The sequence below is a fragment of the Aptenodytes forsteri genome, unplaced genomic scaffold (genome assembly GCF_000699145.1).
Source record: "Aptenodytes forsteri isolate BGI_AS27 unplaced genomic scaffold, ASM69914v1 Scaffold11, whole genome shotgun sequence".
Lineage (NCBI taxonomy): Eukaryota > Metazoa > Chordata > Aves > Sphenisciformes > Spheniscidae > Aptenodytes > Aptenodytes forsteri.
The window spans coordinates 3018193-3028048 of NW_008794155.1; positions in this window are offsets into that span (position 1 = coordinate 3018193).

Consider the following 9856-nt stretch of genomic DNA (forward strand, 5'->3'; position numbering starts at 1 on the left):
GAGCAGAGCTATTTTCTTCTGCAGCAGCATTTCTTTTTTTAATGAATCAATTAGATAGTTATTTTCCATTTCCTAGACAAAACTTCTAAGGTATAACCGGCAGTTTCTGTATTCTACAAAGTGAAATATTTGGTGCAAGCGTGTTATTCTGCATTAGGCAAGTTCTGGTAGAGAGGAAGATAACCAGTAATTTTGTAGCACCCATTTTCCTGATAGTTAAAGACAAGATTTCTCATTAAAGGAAGAAATTTTGTTTTGCATTAACCCTATTAAATATTTAACAGTTCCTGGGCAGCAGTAGATCTTGGAGTTCAAGCAACAGTATTTGTTTTAATATGTGTATACAGTTTTTTTTCCTATAGGAAAAAGAATATGACTTCTGATAAGTACTGAAAAAGATGACATCGGAGAAGCAGAACCTGTCCCGTCCCCCCCGGGGCAACAGCACTTGCTGCTGCTGGGCCCAGCCGCTCCAGCCGCGTTTCGATTCAACCTCCCAAAACCACGAAGCACCTAGATCTGGAGATCAATTATTTTTTTTAACACAGCCCTTCCTGCCTTTTCATTAAAGCCTGGCTGCCGGTGCAGTTCTTCCAGACCTTTTCAAACCACCCTTTTCAAACTGTTTTACTAGAGGTCATATCTCATGTAGTTGTAATTATAGAGCTAAGGCAAGGGCAGAGGGAGAGGCCAGCGTGACCACCTTCAGAAAAGGCTCTTTGATTGAAGGTGAAGACCAGCTTTTGCTCTATAGACCATAAAGCGTTCAAAAAAAAAAATATCTCTGAGAGCAAAGACAGGTACGGTAAAGTGTGGCTTTTGCCGCTCAAGAGCTCACGAGTCTTCAGCCAGGAAAATACGCTCAGAATTTTACTTTCCCTGGCTGGATGGGAGCACAGCATCGGCAGGATTAAACACATCTGACAGGTACAGTGCTCCAAAATCAGGGCATTTGCAAACGCCGCTGTACGGAAATGTGGAGGATTGCCAGGGAAAGAGGTTTTGTCCCCAGCTCGAAGTCAGCAGTGCAAATAGTAAGGCTGTGGGGACTGATCCTTGAGCAGTTTTTCTGGTTCAAGAGGATGGACTAAGGAGGACAGGAGTTTTTGGTACGAAACGAGGCTGTGATAAGGGACCCTCACATGCAGCACCACAGCCCTCATAGGGCTGGGATGGCTGAGGAGTGGGTTGTGTCCGGGGGAGCTCAGCACCGTGGGAGCTTTGCTTTATGTTAAGGTTTCTCAGCAGTGCTGGTGTGCTAAATCGATGTTCCTGTGTTTCAGCGGGGCTCACTAACCAGCCCGTAACTGGGAGCAAGTAAGTCTGCAGGGGCAGGAGTTACAGCTGGGCAGTTTGGATTAATCACAGCACGTTGCAAGGTGATGCAAACTGCTGGCAGACCCAGACACCCATGGGTGCTGAGCTCCCATAAGGGCCACAGAGAGCTCAGAGAGCAGATAACACAAAAATAGCATTGAATTATTAATGTTACCGATTACATTTCAATTGCACCTGAAACGACGGATCAGAATTGAAATTCTGTTTACTTACCTGCTCTTAAAGCAAGGCTGAGCCCAGCCGTTACAGCATGCGTGACACTGCACCACTGCCGAAGGGAAGAGGCCTGAACAGTCCGAGCACCCAAAGTACCCCAAGAGAAGCCACTCTGCCGGACAAAAGTCTGTTACAAAAATGGAATACTTCTTTTTATGCCATTGACGGAAATAAGACGACAAGTCGCCCTTTTCTGTGTAAACAGAGAGAGCAAATGGTGGGAGAGCGGGTACAAGTCCAATGGGGGATGCTCACCTTTCACTGAAGCTTTGGCTGATCTTCTGTGAATTTTTCTGGCGTGTCCTGCTCTTAAAAAGAATACCCTTAGCTAAATTAACATGTCTTTGAAAGCTGGGTTAACGTTTCCTTTCCATTCACTGTATGTTCTATGTTCTGCCATCTCTCAAACCCTGGTAGTTATACCAGGCAGCAAACATGCCCGTTGGTCCCCCGGAGCGTGGCAGCCGGTCCCTTTGGAGCCCAGCAGCTCTCGGCTGCTGCAGCGGCTCCGGCCACAAAGTGAGCAGAGGAAGAAAACCACTTTGAAAGCCTGAAAACTTACTGAGGAATATTTATAAAATACTGAATCCGAAGAAATACGTCCAAATCGAGCAGCTTTGACTCAGCCCAGCATTTCTGATGCAAGTTTAGCAACGTGCTTGTCTATCATTTAGCAGTAACGGGTAGAGGAGAAAATGTCCAAATGAAAGGGACTACAGATTTATTTTACCAAAAGCCACTAGATGGTGATGCAAGGACACTTTTCTGCTCTTTCTCTTACGCTTGGATCCCCATTTAGTTGTGCTTGAGCTGGCCTTTCCCCCTAACACGGGCTGTTGTTGTCATTGCTTTTTCTTTTTAGGAGCTGACAGAGGTCGTTTGGAACCTTATCACTCGCTGACTTCTCATCCTGTACGAACCAGGCCTTAGGCAACGTTTACAATGTGATTATTGCCTGCCGAATATTATTCTCTGCATCAAGACTTGGCACGGGGAAGGGTGAAGTATTTGGCTTTCAGTTTGTGGATTAGCCTTCTTTTATAGAGGAAAAGGACTTTATATTGAACACAGTGGGGAAAAAAAAGGTATTCAGCAAACCGGTAATCTCTGAAAATGTCCGTACTTTGGAACAGTTACTGTAGAAAAAAGCCAGGAGATTTTCCTCAGGCTCAATAGTCAAATCTCTGGGCAATTTTTTTTCTCCTCCTTTGAAATCTGTATTTCTCCTATGAATAAGAGATGAAATCAGAAAGATTGGTTTGGCAGAGGTGTAGGCAGGACCAGCCCTGCTCTCTAGGGCAGAGGCACTCCATAGATGTATACCGTGAGCACATATGGGCTGCGGGAATCCATGCAATGCGTAAGCAATGCTGGGGGGGGTAAGGAGTGAGGAGGGCTCCAGCTATACAGTGATTTTCAGCTCTGACCTCCATTCACCTTGCGCTTCCGCGGTGAGCACCCACTCTTACTATTTTATCTCAAGTGTCAGGATATTTGTTGCTTTTATTAATTCCCAGCTCCTGGAGTCAGGTGAATGTGAAAACACTCTCCTCGCTAATTTTTAACAGTAAAATCCCAGTTTCTGGGGTATGGTGGGGTACCCAAAATGCACTCTAGGGTTCAAAACACAGAAGATGCTTTGAAAGAAGTCCAAAAATGGGTTCATTTAAAAGCAATTTCATGAAAGCTTTCAGTGGTTGGTGGGGAAGGGGGAGAGGGAGTCAGGGTGTCTTGGGTAGTCTGAGAAAAAAGGATTTGGTAAATACCCTGAAAGCAAAATAATCTTATATCGTAGTGATAAATTCAGAGAGCTGGGAGAACCATTCAAATATTTTAGTGATGAAATGTCTTTCCCACTCAATATGCTTAAAGCATGGAGCTAATGCTATCAGTTCGTAACAACCCATGTTTTAAGGATTGGGGGCAGAGGCGGGGGGACTGTTTTGTGTTTTAAATTACATCTCCATGAATTGCTAAACATTGATTGTTATGTTTCATTTTAAATAAACAGAAGCACAGTTGCTTTTGCTGGGCGAGGGAGTGGAAGGGTTGCAGGGGTGAGGGCTGAAGGGGCACTGGGACGGCGGCGGTGCCCGTTTCCCTGCTCTCTCTGGCTGTCGGACACTGCAGGCAGCTGCCTTGAGCCCGTCCTTCAGGTGCTGCCCACGGTTCCTGCCCGTGGTGTTCCCAGCAGCTCGAGCAGGGACTGCAGACTCTGTCTCTTTTTCTTCTATTTTTTTTTTTTTTCCCCACTGCTTAGTAGTCTCCTCATGGTGACAACAAAATGTCTGTTTTCCAGGAAACTGTTTGAGCTTTATGGATTAGCCACGGTAGGCACTTGCAGACCTCCATAAAGCACATTGACACGCTCTCTGGTGTATTACTAACTCTACTGAAAAATTGATCAAAACTGATAGAGTTACAGCGCCCTGAGTCCCTTTACAATCTGCCGTTGCGCTGCTCGGCTCTTGCAGAGGCAGCAGAGCCAAACCCAGTGAAAACTCTTGCCTGGAAAATACACCTTCATCCTGCCCTTGGCTTTGCACTGGGGCAAGAGCCGTCACCCAAAGTGGATGGTGTGCAGGATGCGCCCCCACCCCCAATTGCTGCTGGTCCTCTTGGGGCCAAGCTCCCCCTGGCATCTGCAGGTATCCCCAAAATGCAGCAGGGAGTGCCTGCAGGGTCCTGCCCTGCCACAGGACCGTGACACCAGCTGCAGCATGCTCAGGGCTGGCATGTCCTCGCCCCGATGTGGGCATGGCTTTGGATGCCTCTTGCACCCTCACTGCAGCCGTGCATCCCCCATCCCATCTGCTCCAGCAGCAGTCCTTAGGAGAGACTGCTTGAATTACAGGAATATTCAACAAACTCATTAAATGTGGACATAGGTTTGCTGGAGAAGATATGAGGCTGTGCAGTAGAGGAGCTGCTGGTCTACTGCAAGACCTCAGCAGAATCTTTCTTCTTTTCTTCTCTCCCTCCCAACAGCCCTTCCTTCTGCTCACTGAGATTATCAGTCCCTTGGAGCAGAGTCCATGCTTTGTGAGGTATTTGTGCTTTATTTCATCCCAAGATCTCCTAATCTTTGGGAAGGCAGCTGGGTACCGGGTGTGTAGTCTCTCCCCAAGCATCCCCTAGTGCCCCAGTCCTACAGAAACGCCTCCTACTTCTGTTTATTATTTACAGTTTGATTTTTGCTGCAATCCCAAGTGAAGACTGAATCGCAAAGCCAATACCTGATTCAAAGACTTTCCAAATGAGGGGTCAGGTGGGATACAAAGGATATTAAGGTAATCGACAAGGGATCAGAAGTGGATGAGATAATGGAGGCAATAAGGCACTCGCTTCCAGTCCTAAACGTGCAACCAGAGCCAAAACGCTCTTCACCCCACGTTAAGCTGTGCCCACTCTCGTATGAGGCAGCAGCACCATGCTCACTGTCAAATTCAGTTCAATAAAGCTGATCGATAAACACACGCAGATGAATGCAATGACATGATATGCACGCAGGGGAAGAAGCGCTGCCATGGAAAGGCATCGCTCGCACAAGTCTTTTAGCGCTGCCCTCGAATCACTCACTGCCAACGGGAAAAGGACAGCGAGGGAGATCTCGGCTTTTCAGCTCTTTGGAGTCATGATACAGCTTATAGCCTCCAACAACGTTATTTAAACATGGCTTTGAAATTATGTCAAAATATTACTATCATATGGTTTTATTAGACAAAAAATGTACAGTAATGACTAGTTTCAGTATAGGGAGCAAGTAGAGTTAATTTTAAAATTTTGTATGTGCATGTGGAAAGATATACAGGGTATTCAAGACAAAAAAGTGATTATTTTACTGCAAACATCAAGCACAGGCAACCTTCTATCACCTTGCAAAATGCTGGAAGTTTTCCAGTTTGCAAGCTGTGTGCCATTGTAACACCTCAACAGCTTATTTATTTTTACCTGAATATACACAATAATAAAAGGATCTTCTAGGAGCTCTTTGCACCCCTGCCATTCCCTCCAGCTATGAACAATTTCTGCTGGGCTCCTCACGGAGTCCCGCACCCCGGCCGGATCCAGCTGGGGTCGATGCCCCGTAACGCAGCGCAGAGCAGAGCCGCCCCTGAAACCCCCGTCCCACCCTCGTGGGGTGACCCTGGCCAATGGAGGGGTGCATGGTCAGCCCCAGCAACCCCTGGAGGCAGCCCCACGTACCTGCATAGGTAAAAACGTGCAGCACGAACTCTGGGCAACACTAAGGTACTTAATATCCTTTCAGACAACGATGCTCTTCAAGTCATCGTTACAGCAACTGTAACTATTATTGTAGGTAAGTCCTGCATGGCCACCGAGGTGATGACAGGCCCTGATGGCCCCGGCTCCCTCCCTCTGTCCTTGCTCTCCCATGTGGCCACACAATCTCATTTCCTTTCCCCCCACCAGATTTTAACTACTTACCCCAGAAAGGGTCAGATCACTGAGTCCGGGCAGGTGTGAGGAGTCACGAAAGGACCAGCACCAAACATCTCAGCAAACTCAACGCGGCAAGACCATAACTGCTTCAAAAATCCTAGGAAAGAAAAAGCAAATGGAGCAGCTCCAGTGTAACTTGGCCATCTCTTCTTGCTCTGTGGCTCACGCCATCGGGTTCGTCTTTGCACAGCCCATGCTGCAGATCTCATGTTTGCCCCCGTGTAGTGGCCATGTGCTTTAAAATGAATGCCCCTGATCACTTCCACTCATGTATTGCCTAAGGAGAGTATCCTAAAGATAAATAACATTGCCAAGGCTGCTGAAGGTACCTCCTGCAGTTTAGTGCTCTTCAAAGAGTGCTGGAGGGAAGCGGCTTGCTTGACTCTGGCACCTTCCCGCCTGCAGGATTTAACATGATTCCCGAGCTGTTAGCAGACCTAACCCAGACCTACGGTTTTCATCTTTTTTCCTTCCCCTCCTTAAATAATACATACATGACTGAGCTTTCCTAAAGCAGTAAAGCTGCTTTTGATCTCAATTACTGGTATCAGCTATAGGGAGAAAATTAAAATTCAGGATTTATTGTTACCAACACTTTAATTATTCAGTGTTATCAAGTTGTCACCAGGCCTTTAATTATTTTTCAGTTTATACCTAATTTTCCACACTATCATTGCTTTAGTGATGTTAAGGTAGATCTGCAACTGTAATAAAAAACGTCCAAGTCCTTAATGATGCTGGGGATTGGAAATGACAATGTTAATAAAATTCACTCGTCTCCCGTACCACCAGCCACCATCGATATAGTGTTCATCTGCAGTTGGCATGCTATTTAATTATGCTCTTTTGGTACCAATAAACACTTAATAATATATTCAAAATGAGTAAACAGGTTATAACTGTCTGTGATTCTGCATCTGCTTAAAGATTGGGCACAAGACCGTAAAATCTCACTGCCAAAGCCTCTCAGCAGTGGACTTTGCATTTCGGACAACAGCGTGATGCTGGGAAAGTTGTTTATATAGAGGGTACATGTACCCAAGACACTGGTAGTATTCTGGAGATGAGGCAGAGGTTTCACAGGTGATTAGCACCAATTATGCAGCTAGTTACCGTTGTTTACAGAGTTCCTTTGTTTTAACACACCAGGCAATTTCGACTCAGCAAAACCTTATGCAAAGAGGGAAACCTTGGTTACAACGAGAAAGCTGGTGCAGAAACACTCACAAACCTCTCTAGACCCAGCAAAAAGGCAATTTGCCGAGTTTCTTGCCAAGTCCAGGGCAGGAAAAGGGTAGGATTATTTTACCTGCAGGGTGGGATTACTATACCTGCTGCCGATCCCCATCACTGTAGGAGTCCCTGAGAAGCTCTTCCCACTGCTGTGCGCTCAATAACCCAGCATCTCCGAGGGCAGATACGAAAGAGCTACTATCTCCTCTTTTCCCCCAGAAGGCCGTTACCGGTCAGGGCACACTTTGTCTCCCATGCGCAGGCGACGTTTCATGGACGCTTGAGGCAGCTCTACCCCAGACCAGTGGCCAAATGTCACTTAGCACCCGTCCCCGGCTGCCCTTCACCCCAGCCAGGCCCACAGCCCCAGCTGATGTACGTGCCCAGGAGGACCATGGGCATCCCCAGGCTGTGCACGGAGGTCCCACCGACGTTGTGCGGGTCGAACGCTCTGAAGACCAGCTGGGTTGAGGTTTTCATGCCTTTCCCTTTGATACTGCTCATGGTAACAACACACCGGGGAAAGAAGTCTAGCAGAAGACCTACTGAAACTGCTGGCAGTGTCACCAGCCAGGAGTGAGCAGGGACTGTTAGCACTGGATGGAGGTATCAGGGGTGAGAGGTGCTGGGAACAAAACCGGGCTGGAAAGGCAGAGAAAGGTTTTGGGGAGAGCTGCTGGTGCTGTACGTGGGGAGGGGTCCCTGCAGTCAGCCTCGGGGGAGGAGGGGCCTGCCCCCACTCACAGGGAGGGGAAATGGCCAGATTCAGCTAATCAACGTGACGAGGTGGGCCAGCAAACAGAAACAGAAGAGGCACACAAAGCACGCCCTGCCGCTATTCCGGGTATTGCCCAGGAGCAAAAGCAACCAGCAGCAGCTCACCAGGACACCGGTGTGGGGGTCACCATTTCCTTTACATGTGATCTTAAAGCCCTTCGGCATATCTCATTACTTTTTGTCTTGGAAGATTGCTTGGAATTACTTGGAAGACCCTCCAAGCCCCAAAACCCTTCTCAGCTGCTCGGCAGGCCCCTGGGGCTCTCCCCTGCCACCGCACCCTCGCTGTCCTCTTGGGCCACTTCCAACTATTAGGACTTGGAAATTTCATCCCACTCATTTCTTTGTAACAGGAAAATGGGCAAAGCCCACTCGTTAACGTACATAATCCTGGTCTTGCTGCCGACAAACAGCAAAATAAGGAACTTGTGTCTCACCCTGCTCTGTTTTACACTGTGTTCGAGCACTCTGAAGCTAAAACACAGGGAGAAAAGCCTTGAGCCGGCCAGCTTCTCTGGGCTGGGGTCTTCCAGCCACGGCCGTAATTTGCTTTTACAACTGGCGGATAGGTGTGTGTAAGGCTTACAGGTGCCTGCCCGCTGCGTGCCAGCTGCTGCTCGAACACACCGTTTGGCATGATTTTCTTTCTCAGTACCTAATGACACTTCTTGCCCAGAATTAATTAGCGGGTGTACGAAATAACCTTTGTAACCAGCACCTCCATTTCTAGCCTGCAGCACCTTTTGCAAACAAATTTTACATGTTTGAGATTTAAATTTTTGTTAAGTCATTAGTGCTGATCTTCCAGAGATGGGGAAGCAAAGGTTGCTAACACACTACCCAAGTGCTCAAGATCGTTGCATATTTTATACCGTCCCTCTCTCCGCTAATTGACTTAATGCCACACACAGCTGGGAGCGTATCTGCATCCCCGAAAGGACCGCGGCACTCCGAAGACGTGCTTTTTCACGTGCCAGTCTGACAGCTTAACTCACAACTGGCTCCCCCCAAAAATAACCACGCCGCACAGATGTGGATGATTAGTGCCTGAACCAGAACTAACTTCTCAGAAAATTGTAGTTATTGCAGGACAAATTGCGTCTGCTATGGCAGAAGCCAGAATAATTGCTCAGGGGAGCACGGGGCTTATCCAGCAGTTAATTCATTATTTGTACCTGCTCAGAGCCAGGATAGAAACAGCAGGCAAGGCAGCAGAAAACAAGGTACAAACTCCAGTATCTCAGGATCAATTTGTTCAGATAAAGGCTTATTGCCATCATGGCAAGGTTGCAAAACACCTCTATGAGCACTTACAGGTGGGAAAATAAGAGGAGGGAGCTGTTTTACTACTGTCCTTCAGTTTTGTGATAAGCTATACAGACCTGAATGCCATTAATGTTGCATTTTGGGATTTGCAATGCCTTCATATGCACCCCTCAAGTCAGAGTCTAGAGGGGAAACGCATCTCAAGTTCAGAGGTGTCCTGGTTTCGGCAGGGATAGAGTTAATTTCCTTCCTAGTAGCTGGTACAGTGCTGTGGTTTGGATTTAGGATGAGAACAAAGTTGATAACACACCGATGTTTTAGTTGTTGCTAGGTAATGCTTACACTAGCCAAGGACTTTTCAGCTTCCCATGCTCTACCGACTGAGAAGGCTGGAGGTGCACAAGAAGCTGGGAGGGGGCACAGCCAGGACAGCTGACCCAAACTGGCCAAAGGGACATTCCATACCATGTGACGTCATGCTCAGCATATAAAGCTGGGGGAAGAAGAAGGAAGAGGGGGACATTTGGAGTGATGGCGTTTGTCTTCCCAAGTAACCATTATG